The sequence below is a fragment of the Oncorhynchus nerka genome, linkage group LG27 (assembly GCF_034236695.1).
Source record: "Oncorhynchus nerka isolate Pitt River linkage group LG27, Oner_Uvic_2.0, whole genome shotgun sequence".
NCBI classification, from domain to species: domain Eukaryota; kingdom Metazoa; phylum Chordata; class Actinopteri; order Salmoniformes; family Salmonidae; genus Oncorhynchus; species Oncorhynchus nerka.
Genome location: NC_088422.1, coordinates 1,691,604 through 1,705,877, shown reverse-complemented (window position 1 = coordinate 1,705,877; position 14,274 = coordinate 1,691,604). Strand labels below are relative to the sequence as shown.

The 14,274-nt window shown below is 46.5% G+C and overlaps 1 pseudogene; it reads left to right on the top strand.

Annotated features, from left to right (window-relative positions):
• LOC135565378 (G-protein coupled receptor 54-like) overlaps positions 1-14,274 on the top strand; it is a 55,843-nt pseudogene that overhangs the window by 29,352 nt on the left and 12,217 nt on the right.

Here is a 14,274-nt window from a genome sequence, read left to right as displayed (position 1 = left end):
TCTCCATCTCTATCTCTCCATCTCTATCTCTCCATCTCCTTCTCACTATCTCTCCTTATCTCCATCTCTCCTTCTATATTTGTCCTGCTCTCCATCTCTACATATCTCCATCTTTTATCAACCTATATCTCCATCTCTATCTCTCTATCTATCTCTACATCTATTTTTCTCTCCATCTCCATCTCTATTCAATTCAATTCAAGGGGCTTTATTGGCAGGGGAAACGTGTTAACATTACCAAAGCAAGTGATGTAGATAATATACAAAAGTGAAATAAACAATAAAAATTAACAGTAAACATTACACATACAGAAATTTCAAAACAATAAAGACATTACAAATGTCATATTATATATATATATATATATATATATATATATATATATAGTGTTGTAACGATGTACAAATGGTTCATGTACAAAAGGGAAAATAAATAAACATAAATATGGGTTGTATTTACAATGGTGTTTGTTCTTCACTGGTTGACCTTTTCTTGTGGCAACAGGTCACAACTCTAGCTGCTGTGATGTCACACTGTGGTATTTCACCCAGTAGATATGGGAGTTTATCAAAATTGGGTTTGTTTTCTAATTCTTTGTGGGTCTGTGTAATCTGAGGGAAATATGTCTCTCTAATATGGTCATATATTGGGCAGGAGGTTAGGAAGTGCAGCTCAGTTTCCACCTCATTTTGTGGGCAGTGAGCACATAGCCTGTCTTCTCTTGAGAGCCATGTCTGTCTACGGTGGCCTTTCTCAATAGCAAGGCTATGCTCACTGAGTCTGTACATAGTCAAAGCTTTCCTTAAATTTGGGTCAGTCACAGTGGTCAGGTATTCTGCCACTGTGTACTCTGTTTTACCGTCAAGTAGCATCCTAGTTTACTCAGTTTTCTGGTAATTCTTTCCAATGTGTCAAGTTATATTATCTTTTTGTTTTCACATGATTTGGTTGGGTCTAATTGTGCTGCTGTCCTGGGGCTCCTTGCCTTGTCTCTCAGATCGTTCACAGCTTTGTATATCTCCATCTCTCCATGTCCATCTCTCCATCTATCCTGCTCTCCATCTCTCCCTCTCTCTCTCTCTCCATCTCCATCTCTATCTATCCTGCTCTCCATCTCTTTCTCTCTATCTCCATCTCTCCACCTCTATCTCTATCTATCCTGCTCTCCATCTCCATCTCCATCTCTCTCTCTCGCCATCTCTATCTCTCCACCTCTCCACCTCTCCACCTCTCCACCTCTCCATCTCTCTCATCTCTCCATCTCTATCTCTCCACCTCTATCTCTCATCTCTCCATCTCTCCATCCTTCCCCCAGGTTCCCTCCTGCTGTCAGTGCCTATAGCTCTGTATCAGCGTTTAGAGGAAGGCTGTTGGTTCGGTCCCCAGACCTACTGCAGCGAAGTGTTTCCTTCAGCCCGCCTCCAGAGAGCGTTTATCCTTTACAGCTTCCTGGCTGTCTACCTGTTACCTCTCGTCACCATCTGCTTCTGTTACGCCTTCATGATCAAACGCATGGGACAGCCCTCGGTACAGCCCACCGACAGCAACTACCAGGTAGTTAGACAACACAACCTGTCTCTCCCTTACCCTAACCCCATCCCCTAACCCCGTCCTCTATCCTAACCCTAACCCCATCCTCTAACCCTCCCCTAACCCCGTCCTCTATCCCTCCCCTAACCCCATCCTCTATCCCTCCCCTAACCCCATCCTCTAACCCTCCCTAACCCCGTCCTCTATCCTAACCTAACCCCATCTCTAACCTCCTTTTAACCCCGTCCTCTATTCTCCCTAACTTTATTCTTTATCCCTCCCTAACCCCATCTCTAACCCACCCCTAAATCTGCCGTCTTTATCCTTCCTAATTTTAATTTATCTTTAATTTCCTTTAATTTTATCCTCTAATTTTCCTTTAACCCCTTATTCTATTTTAACCTAATTTCCTCTAACCCTCCTTTTAACCCCGTCCTCTATCCTTATTTTAATTTTATCTTCTAACCCTTTTAATTTTATTCCTTTAATTTTCCTTAATTTTTATCTTAACCCCCCTTTAACCCCATTCCTTTTAATTTTTCTTTAATTTTATCTCTAACTTTATCTCCTAAATTTTATCTTTTAACGTTCCCTAACCTTAACCCTTTAATTTACTTTAACTTTATCTCTAATTTTCCTTAACTAACCTTACTCTAACCCCATCCTCTAACCCTTCTTTTAACCCCATTCTTTTAATTTCCTAACCCTTCTAATTTTATCTTTTAACCTTATTTTTAATTTTAACCCCTTAACCTATTTTAACCCCATATTCTCTAACGTATCCTCTAACCCTCCATTAAATTCATCCTTTAATTTTGTCCTAACCCCATCTTTAACCTTCCCTAAACCATTCCTAACCTTTTTTTAACCCCATCCACTAACCCTCCCCCTAACCCCATCCTCTAATTTTTTCCCTAACCCCATCCTCTAACCTCCTTTAACCCCCATCTTTAACCCTTAACCCCATCCTTAACCCTCTAACCTTTATTCTAACCTTCTTAACCCCATCCTCTAACCTTCTTTTAACCCCATCCTCTAATTTTTTCTTTTAATTTTATCCTCTAACCCTCCCCTAACCCATCTCTAACCTTCCCCCTAATTTTATCTAACCTTTCCCTAACCCCATCCTCTAACCCTCCCTAAACCATCCCCTAACCCCATCCTAACCCTCCCCTAACCCCGTCCTTAACCCTTCCTCTAACCCCATCCTCACCCTAACCCCATCCTCTAACCTTTACCCTAACCCCATCCTCTAACCTTCCCTAACCCCTAACATCCTCTAACCCCATCCCCTAACCCTCCCTAATCCTCTTTAACCCTATCCTCTAACCTTACCCTAACCCCTAACCATACCCTAACCCTATCCTCTAACCCTCCCCTAACCCCATCCTCTAACCTCCCCTAACCCCATCCTCTAACCTCCCTAACCCCATCCTCTAACCTTCCCCTAACTTATCCTCTAACCCCATCCTCACCCTAACCCCCATCCTCTAACCTTCCCTAATCCTCTTTAACCTAATTTCCCTAACCCCATTTCCTTTCTTTTAACCTTACCCTAACCCCATCCTCTAACCCCTTTTAACCCTCCTTTAACCCCATCCTTTAATTATCCTTTTAACCTTTTAATTATACCCTAACTCCCCATTTTTAATTCTTTATCTTTTTAATTTTATTTTAATCCTTTAATTTTTTACCTTTAACCCCCATCCTCTTTTATTCCTTCCCCTAACCCCATCCTCTAATTTTATTCTTTTAACCCTCATTCTTTTAACCCTAATCCCTACCTTTAATTCCTTTTAACCCCCTCCATTCTAACCCCTTTAACTTTATCCTTTAACCTTACCCTAACCTTAACCCCTAACCTTACCCTAACCCCATACTCTAACCCTAACCCTAACCCCATCCTCTAATACCCTAAATTATCTTAACCCTACCCTAACCCTCTTTTAACCCTCCCCTAAACCATCCTCTAACCTTTTTAACCCCATCTTTTAACCTTCCCTAATCCCATCCTCTAACCCTCCCTAACTCCCATCCTCTAATTCCCTAATTTTATTCTTTTAATTTTTCCTCCCCTAACCCCATCCTTTAATTTTCCCTAACCCCCATCCTCTAACCTTCCCTAATTTATCCTCTAACCTTCCCCTAACCCCATCCTTTCTAACCCTCCCCTTTAATCCTCTATCCTACTCCTAACCCCATAACCCCTAACGTCCTTAACTGCTCCCTAACCCCATCCCCTGCAACCCCATCCTCACCCTAACCCCATCCTCTAACCTTACCCTAACCCCATCCTCTAACCTTCCTTAACTCCCTAATCCCTACCCTAACCATCCTCTAACCCTCCCCTAACCCCATCCTCTAACCTCTAACCCCTTCCCCTAACCCCATCCTCTAACCTTACCCTAACCCTAACCATACCCTAACCCCATCCCTCCCTCCCTAACCCCATCCTCTAACCTCTTCCCTAACCCCATCCTCTAACCCTCCCTTACCCCATCCTCTAACCCTCCCATCCTCTAACTTAAACTAATCCTCTAACCCCTAACCTTACCTAACCCCATCCTCTAACCTTACCCTAACCTTAACCCCTAACCTTACTATTTTAACCCTTATTCCCTAACCTTTCCTTTAACCTTATTTCTAACCCTCCCCTAACCCCTATCTCTAACCTTCCTTTAACCCCATCCTCTAACCCTCCACTAACCCCATCCTCTAACCCTCCCCTAACCCTATCCCTATTTCCTCTAACCTTATTTAAACTTAACCTCTAACCTTACCCTAACCCCATCCTCTAACCTTCCCCTAAACCATCCTCTAACCCTCCCCTAACCCTATCCCCTAACCCCATCTCTAACCCTCCCTAACCCCATCTCTAACCTTACCTCCTAACCCCATCCCTAACCTTACCTAACCCCATCCTCTAACCTTCCCTAACCTTAACCCCTAACCTTACCCTCCTAACCCCATCCTCTAACCCTCCCTAACCCCATCCTCTAACCCTCCTTTAAACCCTAACCCTACCCTAACCCTATCCTCTAACCCTCCCTAACCCCATCCTCTAACCCTACCCTAACCCCATCTTCTAACTTACCCTAACCTCATCCTCTAACCTTACCCTAACCCCATCTCTAACCCTACCCTAACTTTATCTCTAATTTCCTTTTTAATTTTATCTCTAACCTTCCCTAACCCCATCCTCTAACCTCCCTAACCCCATCCTTTCTAACCTTCCCTAACCCCATCCTCTAACCCTCCCCTAACCCCATCTCTATCTCTATCTCACTCCCAACCCCATCCTCTAACCTTCCCTAACCCTATCTCTATCTCTACCCTAACCCATCCTCTAACCCTCCCCTAACCCCGTCCTCTATTCTTACCTTAACCTAATCCTCTAACCCTCCCTAACCGTTTCCTATCTCTACTTTAACCCTATCCTCTAACCCTCTTTAATTTTATTCTTTAACCCTCCCCTAACCCCATCCCTCTAACCCTCCCCTAACCCTATCCTCTAACGCCCCTAATTTTATCTCTTTTAATTCCCCGAATTCCTATCTCTTTAACTCCTATCTCCCCTAATTTTCTATCCTCTTTTAACCTTTCCTTAACCCTAACCCCTTAATCCTTACCCCCCATCCTCTAACCTCCTCTTAATTTATTCTTTTAACTTCCCTCTAACCTTTTCTAACCCTATCTCTAACCTTACTCCTAACTTAATCAACCCCATCTCTAACCTCCCTAACCTTATCTCTAACCATACCCTAACCCCATCCTCTAACCCTCCCCTTTAACCCCATCCTCTAACCCTCCCTAATCCCATCCCATCCCTCCTTTAACCCCATCCTCTAACCCTCCCCTAACCCCATCCTCTAACCCTCCCCTAACCCCATCCTCTAACCCTTCCTAACCCCCATCCTCTAATCCTCCCCTAACCCCATCCTCTAACCCTCCCCTAACCCCATCCTCTAACCTTACCCTAACCTTAACCCCTAACCTTACCCTAACCCCATACTCTAACCCTACCCTAACCCCATCCTCTAACCCTCCACTAAACCATCCTCTAACCCTACCCTAACCCCATCCTCTAACCCTCCCTAAACCATCCTCTAACCCTACCCTAACCCCATCTTCTAACCCTCTTTAACCCCATCTCTAACCTTTCCCTAACCCCATCTCTAACCCTCCCCTAACCCCCATCCTCTAACCTCCCCTAACCCCATCCTCTAACCTTTCCCTAACCTCATCCTCTAACCTTTTAACCCCATCCTCTAACCTTCCCTAACCCCATCCTCTAACCCTTTATCCTCTAATCTAACCCTATCTCTAATCCTTCCCTAACCTCATCTCTAACCTCCCTAACTTTTCCTATCTCCTTTCCTTTAACCTTCCTTTAACGTTTTCCATTCTATCTCTAACTTTACCCTAACCCTATCTCTAACCTTCCTAACTCCCTAACCCCCTAACCCCCAATCCTCTAACCTTCCCTAACCCTCCTCTAACCCCATCCTAACCTTACCCTAATTTTTCTAACCATCCCTAACCCCTATCTCTAACCCTCCCTAACCCCATCCTCTAACCTCCCTAACCCCATCCTCTAACCCTCCCCTAACCCCATCCTCTAACCCTCCTAACCCCATCCTCTAACCCCATCTCACCCTAACCCCATCCTCTAACCTTTCCCTAACCTTAACCCTAACCTTACTTTTAACCTTATCCTAACCTTCTTTAACCCCTCTTATTTTAACCCCCATCCACTAACCCTCCCCTAACCTTATCCTCTAACCTCTTAATCCTCTAACTTATCTTACCTTTAACCTTAACCCCCTATTTCTAACCCTCCCCTAACCCCCATCCTCTAACCTCCCCTTACCCCATCCACTCTAACCCTCCCTAACCCCATCCTCTAACCTCCCTAACCCCATCCTCTACCCTTCCCCTAACCCCCATCCTCTAACCCTCCCCCTAACCCCATCCTCTAACCCTCCCTAACCCCATCCTCTAACCTCTCCTAACCCCATCCTCTAATCCCTCCCCTAACCCCATCCTCTAACCTCCCCCTAACCCCATCCTCTAACCTTACCCTAACCTTAACTCTAACCTTACATCCTAACCCCATACTCTAACCCTACCTTAAACCCATCTCTAACCCTCCACTAAACCATCCTCTAACCCTACCTAACCCCATCCTTAACCCTCCCCTAAACCATCCTTTCTAACCCCTTACCCCTAACCCCATCATCTCTAACCTTCCCAACTTACATCCTTTCAACCTCAACCCCCATCTCTAACCCTCCCTAACCTTAACCCATCCTCTAACCCTCCCTAACCCATCCTCTAACCTTCCCCTAACTCCCATCTCTAACCCTTCCCTAACCCCATCCTCTAACCTTCCCTAACCCCATCCTCTAACCTTCCCTAACCCCATCCTCTAACCTTTTCCCTAACCCCATCCTCTAACCTCCCTACCCCTAACCCCCATCCTCTAACCTTACCCTAACCCCCATTTTCTAACCTTCCTCTAACCCAACCTCTAACCCCTAACCCTATCCCTAACCTCCCTATCCTCTCCTAACTCCTATCTCTCTAACCTTACCCTAACCCTATCCTTTAATTTTACCCTAACCCTAATCCCATCTTAATTCCCTAACCCCATCCTCTCCCTAACCCTTCCCTAACCCCATCCTCTAACCCTCCCTAACCCCATCCTCTAACCTTCCCCTAACCCCATCCTTAACCCTCCCCTAACCCCATCCTAAACCTTCCCTAACCCCATCCTCTAACCTTCTCCTAACCTTATCCTTCTTAACTTCTAACCTAACCCCATCCTTTCAACCCTCCCCTAAACCCCTAACCCTCCCTAACCCCATCCCTAACCCCATCCTCTAACCCTCCCTAACCCCATCCTCTAACCTTACCCTAACCCCATCCTCTAACCTTGAAACTTAACCCATCCTCTAACCTTACCCTAACCTTAATCCTCTAACCATCTCCCTAACCCCATCCTCTAACCCTCCCTAACCCCATCCTCAACCCTCCCCTAACCATCCTCTAACCCTACCCTAACCCCATCCTCTAACCCTCCCCTAACCCCATCCTAACCCTTTCAACCCTAATCTTCTAACCCTCTAACCCCATCCCTAACCTACCCTAACCCCATCTCTAACCCTCCCTAACCCCATCCTCTAACCTTACCCTAACCCCAACTCTAACCTTACCCTAACCCCATCCTAACCCTCCCTAACCCCATCCTTCTAACCCTCTAACCCACCCTAAACCCCATCCTCTAATCCTACCCTAACCCCATCCTCTAACCCTCCCTAACCTCATCTCATCCTTTCCTAACCTATCTCTAACCTCCCTAACCCCATCCTCTATTCCTTACCCCCAATTCCTATCCTCTAACCTTAACTTTATTCTATCTCCCATCCTCATCTCTAACCTCCCTAACCCTTTTCTATAACCCTCCCCTAACCCTATCTCCTTCTAACCTCTTTAATTCCATCCTCTAACTCCTTCCCTAACCCCATCCTCTAACTTCTTCCCCTAACCTTCCTCTAACCCCATCTCCTTTAATCTATCTCTAATTCCCTAACCCCCCTCTATCTACCCTAACCCCATCCTCTAACCCTCCCTAAATCCTCTAACCCTCCCCTAACCCTTCCCTAACCCCATCCCTAACCTTACTCCTAACCTTAACCCTAACCCCATCCTCTAACCTTCCCTAACCCCATATCTCTAACCATCCTTAACCCTAATCCTAACCCTCCCTAACCCCATCCTCTAACCCTCCCTAACCCCATCCTCTAACCCTTTCCCTAACCCCATCCCCTAACCCCATCCTCTAACCTTACCCCTAACCCCATCTCTAAACCTTCCCCTAACCCCCATCCTCTAACCCTCCCTAACCCCATCCTCTAACCTTACCCTAACCCTATCCTCTAACCCTACCCTAACCCCATTTCTAACCTTACCCTAACCCCATTGTTTTAACCCTCCCTAACCCCATCCTCTAACCCCTTCCTAACCCCATCCTCTAACCCTCCCTAAACCATCCTCTAACCTTAACCCCTATCTCTAACCTACTCCTAACCCCATCCATCCTCTAACCTTTCCCTAACCCCATCTTTCTAACCCTCCCCTAACCCCATCCTCTAACCCTCCCCTAACCCCATCCTCTAACCCTCCTAACCCCATCCTCTAACCCTCCCTAACCCCATCCTCTAACCTTCCCTAACCCCATCTCTAAATCTTAACCCTAACCTTATCCCTAACCCCATCCTCTATGCCCTTCCTAACCCCATCCTCTAACCCTCCCTAAACCATCTCCTCAACCATCCCTAACCCCATCCTCTAACCCTATCCTCTAACCCCATCCCCAACCTACCCCTAACCCCATCCTCTAACCTTACCCTAACCCCATCCTCTAACCTTACCCTAACCTTATCCTCTAACCTTACCCTAACCCCATCCTCTAACCTTTCCTAACCCCATCCTCTAACCCTCCCCCTAAACCATCCTCTAACCCTCCCTAACCCCTATCCTCTAACCTCCCTAACCCCATCCTTTAACCCTACCCTAACCCCATCTTCTAACCCTACCCCTAACCCCCATTCTTCTAACCTTACCCTAACCCCATCCTCTAACCTTCCCTTAACCCCATCCTCCTAACTCCTACCTAACATCCTCTAACCTCCCTAACCCCATCCTCTAACCTTAACCCCCTAACCCATCCTCTAACCCCCTCCCCTAACCCCATCCTCTAACCTTCCCTAACCCCTAAACCATCCTCTAACTCCCCCTAACCCCATCCTCTAACCCTCCCCTAACCCCCTCTAACCTACTAACCCCTATCTCTTTCTAACCCCTAACCCCATCTCTAACCTCCCCCTAACCCCATCTCTATCCTTACTCCTAACAATCCTCTAACCTTACCCTAACCCCATCTCAATCCTTACCCTAACCCAATCCTCTAACCCTCCCCTAAACCATCCTCTAACCTTACCTAACCCCATCCTCTAACCCTCCCTAACTCCCTATCCTCTAACCCTCCCTAACCCCATCTCTAACCTTCCCTAACCCCATCCTCTAACCCTACCCTAACCCCATCCTCTAACCCTCCCCTAACCCCCATCCTCTAATCCTTCACCCTAACCCCATCTCTAACCCTCCCCTAACCCTTCCCTAATCCTTACCCCTAACCCCATCCACTAACCTCCCTAACCCCATCCTCTAACCCTCCCCTAACCCTATCCTCTAACCCCATCCTCTAACCCATCTTTCTAACCCCCCAACCCCATCCTCTAACCCTCCTAACTCCCTAATCTCTCTAATCCTATCTCTAACTCCCTAATCCCTATCTCTCCCTCCCCTAACCCCATCCTCTAACCTTACCCTAACCCATCACTATCCTAACCATCCCTAACCCCATCCTCTAACCCTCCCCTAACCCCATCCTCTAACCTCCCTAACCCCATCCTCTAACCTTCCTAACCCCATCCTCTAATCCTCCCTAACCCCATCCTCTAACCCTCCCCTAACCCCATCCTCTAACCCTTATCCCTAACCCTAACCCCTAACCTTCCTAACCTTAACCTCTATCCCTCCCTAACCCCATCCTCTAACCTCCACTAAACCATCCTCTAACCCTACCCTAACCCCATCCTCTAACCCTCCCTAAATCCTAATCCTTAACTCCTAACCCCATCCTCTAACCCTCCCTAACCCCATCCTCTAACCTTCCCTAACCCCATATCTAACCTCCCCCTAACCCCATCTCTAACCCTCCCTAACCCCATCCTCTAACCCTCCCTAAACCATCCTCTAACCCTAACCCTAACCCCATCCTTTAACCTTCCCTAACCCCATCCTCTAATTTTCTTGACCTACTCCTAACCCCATCCTCTAACCCTCCCTAACCCCATCCTCTAACCTTCCCTAACCCATCCTCTAACCCTCCTTTAACCCCCATCCTCTAACCCTCCCCTAAACCATCCTCTAACCCTCCCCTAACCTTCCTAATCTATCTTTTTTAACCTTCCCTAACCCCATCCTCTAACCTTCCTTTAACCCCCATCCTCTAACCTTTCCCTAACCCCCATCCTCTAACCCTCCCCTAACCCCATCCTCTAACCTTTCCCCTAACCCTATCCTCTAACCTCCCCTAACCCCATCCTCTAACCCTCCCCTAACCCCATCCTCTAACCCCCCATCCTCCCTAAACCATCCTCTAACCCTTCCCTAACCCCATCCTCTAACCCTCCCTAACCCCATCCTCTAACCTTCCCTAACCCCATCTTCTAACCTTACCCTAATCTTATCTATTTAATCCTCTAATTCTTTTCTTTAATTTCCTACCTAATTCCTATTCATCCTCTAACCTCCCTCTATTTTAATTCTAACCCCCCTATCCTCTAATTCCCTAACCCCATCCTCTAACCCTACCCTAAATCTTCTAACCTTATCCTCAACCTCCATCCTCTAACCTTCCCTAACCCCATCTCTAACCTTACCTAACCCCATCTCTAACCTTCCCTAACCCCATCCTCTAACCTTCCCTAACCCCATCCTCTAACCTCCCCTAACCCCATCTCTAATCCTTCCCTAACCCCATCCTCAACTTTACCCCTAACCCCATCTCTAACCTTGCATCCTAACCCCTATCTACCCTAACCTCATCCCTAACCCTCCCCTAACCCCATCCTTTAATCCTTCTTGACCTAACCCTATCCTCTAACCTCCTCCTAACTCCTAACTATCTCTAACGTCCTAACCCCATCCTCTAACCTCTAACTCCAATCCTCTAACCCTCTATTTTAACTTTAATTCCTTATTCTATTTTATCCTTTTAACCCTTTAATTCTTATTCTTTCTATTTATTTCTAACCTCCCTAACCCTATCTTATATCTTTTTTAATTCATACCCCCTATCCAATCCCTAACCCTCCTAACCCTATCCTCTATCCTACCTAACCCAATCCTCCTAACCCTCCCTAACCCCATCTCTAACCCCATCTCACCCTAACCCCATCTCTAACCTTCCCTAACCTAACCCTCTAACCCTCCCTAACCCCATCCACTAACCTCCCTAACCCCATCCTCTAACCTCCCTAACCCTCATCCTCTAACCCTATCCTCTACCTTACCCTAACCTTAACTCAACCCTATCCCTAACCCTCCCCAACCCCCATCCTCTAACCCTCCCCTAAACCCCATCCTCTAACCATACCTAACCCCATCCTCTAACCCTTCCCTAACCCCATCCTCTAACCCTCCCTAACTCCTCATCTCTATCCCTCCCCTAACCCCATCTCTAACCCTCCCTAACCCCATCCTCTAACCTTCTCCCCTAACCCCATCCTCTAACCCTACCCTAACCCCATCCTCTAACCTCCCCTAACCCCATCCTCTAACCCTACCCTAACCCCATCCTCTAACCTAAACCATCCCTCTAACCCTAACCCTTATCCTCTAACCTCCCTAATCATCCTCTAACCCTTCCCTAACCCCATCCTCTAACCCTCCCTAAACCATCCTCTCTAACCCTCCCCTAACCTCATCTCTAACCTCCCTAACCATCATCTAACCCTTCCTAACCCCATCCTCTAACCCTTCCCTAACCCCATCTTCCCAACCTTCCCTAACCCCATCCTTTCTAACCCTTCTCAACCCCCATCCTCTAACCCTCCCTAACCCCATCCTCTAACCCTCCCCTTGTTCCTATCTATTTTAACCTTTCCCTAACCCTATCTCTCTTTAACCGTTCCCTAACTTTTTCAATTCTTCTGCACCTATATCTTACCTTACCAATTCCTAACCCATTTCTAACCTTCTATTAACCCATCTCTATTCCTTCCTAATTTATCTTTTAACCCCACCACCTATCCTTACCCTAACCCCTATCCTCTAACCTCCCCTAACTTTCCCCTAACCCTTTTCCCCTAACCCTATCCCCTAACATCCTCACAACCTCTATCCTAACCTTACCCTAACCCTATCTCTTCTAACTCCCTTCCTAACTCCCTAACCTCTCTAACCCCATCTCTAACCTCCCCTAACCCTTCCCCTAACCCCATCCTAACCCTTACCCATAACTCCCTAACCTTCCCTAACCTTATCCCTGACCCTCTCCTAACCCCATCCCTCTAACCTCCCTAACCCCAACCTTAACCTCAAACCCCATCCACTAACCTCATCCTAACCCCATCCTCACCCTAACCCCATCCTCACCTTCCTAACCTTAACCCCTGACCTTACCCTAACCTCTAATCCTCTAACTCTTTCTCTTTACCCTATCTCTTTCTAATTTACTTTACTCTCTTAACTCATATCTTAACCTTATTCCTTAATTCTTCTTAATTCTATCTCTTTAAATTCTTCTTAATTCCTATCTCTGCACCTTTAATTCCATTCCTTTTGAATCCCTTCTCTTTTATCTTTTCTAATTCTTGATCTCTTACCTTTAATTTTATTCTTTGAATTTTTCTTAATTCTTTTAAATTTCCTTCTTGGCCTTATTCTTATTTACCCTCTTACCCCTATCTGTCTCTAACCTCCTTTAACCTACTCTCTAACTCTATACTACTAACTTCCCCTAACTCCTAATCTACTTCGGACCTGCTACCTAACCTTACCTTTCAACTCCCATCTCTAACCCTCTTACTTGCTTCAAACTATCTCTTTCTAATCCTTACTTCCTAACCTCATCTCTTTTCTAACTCCTTCCCTGAACCTCTATCTCTAACTCGGCCCCTAACCTCTATCTCTTCTAATCCTTCCCTAACCCCATCCTCTCTAACCCTCCCTAAACCATCTCTAACCCTACCCTTATCCTCTAACCTTTCCCTAACCTCATCCTAACCCTCCCCTAACCCCCATCCTCTAATCCTCCCCTAACCCCATATCTCTAACCCTCCCCTAACCCCATCTCTTAACCCTTCCCTAACCCTCTATCCTCTAACCTTTTCCCTAACCCCATCCTTTCTAACCTTCCCTAACCCCATCCTCTAACCCTCCCCAACCCCATCCTCTAACCTTCCCCTAACCCCATCCTCTAACCCTCCCCTAACCCCATCTCTAACCTCCCCCTAACCCCATCCTCTAACCCTCCCCTAACCCCTTTCTAACTCTTCCCTAACCTAACTCCTAACCTTAACCCTCAACCTTCCCTAACTTATCTCTCTAAATCCTTACCAACCCCATCTCTAACCTCTCCCTAACCATCTATCCTCTAACCCTTCCTTACTTAATTCCTTAACCCTAAATTCTATCTCTCTAACCTCCTTCTCAATCCCTATCTCTAACCTTTTCCCATCATCTCTGTAACCCTTTAACCCCATCTCTAATCCTCTAACTTTTCCTCTAACCTCCCCCATTCTAACCTTTCCCTAACCTAACCCCTAACCTACCTCCTAACCCCATACTCTAACCCTACCCTAACCCCCATCCTCTAACCCTCCCTAACCATCCCCTAACCCTACCCTAACCATCCTCTAACCTCCTCTAAAATCCCTTTGCCTATCCCCTCTAACGCCATCCTAACTTTACCAACTCCTCATCTCTTCTAACCTCCCTAACTCCCCGTCCTCTGACTCATCCTAACCCCATCTCCTAACCCTCAATCCTTTCTAACCCCATCTCTAACCTCCCCTAACCCCATCCTCTCTAACCTTCCCTAACCCCATCCTCTAACCTCCCCTAACCCTAACCCCCTAACCTTCCCTAACCCCATACTCTAACCCTTCCCT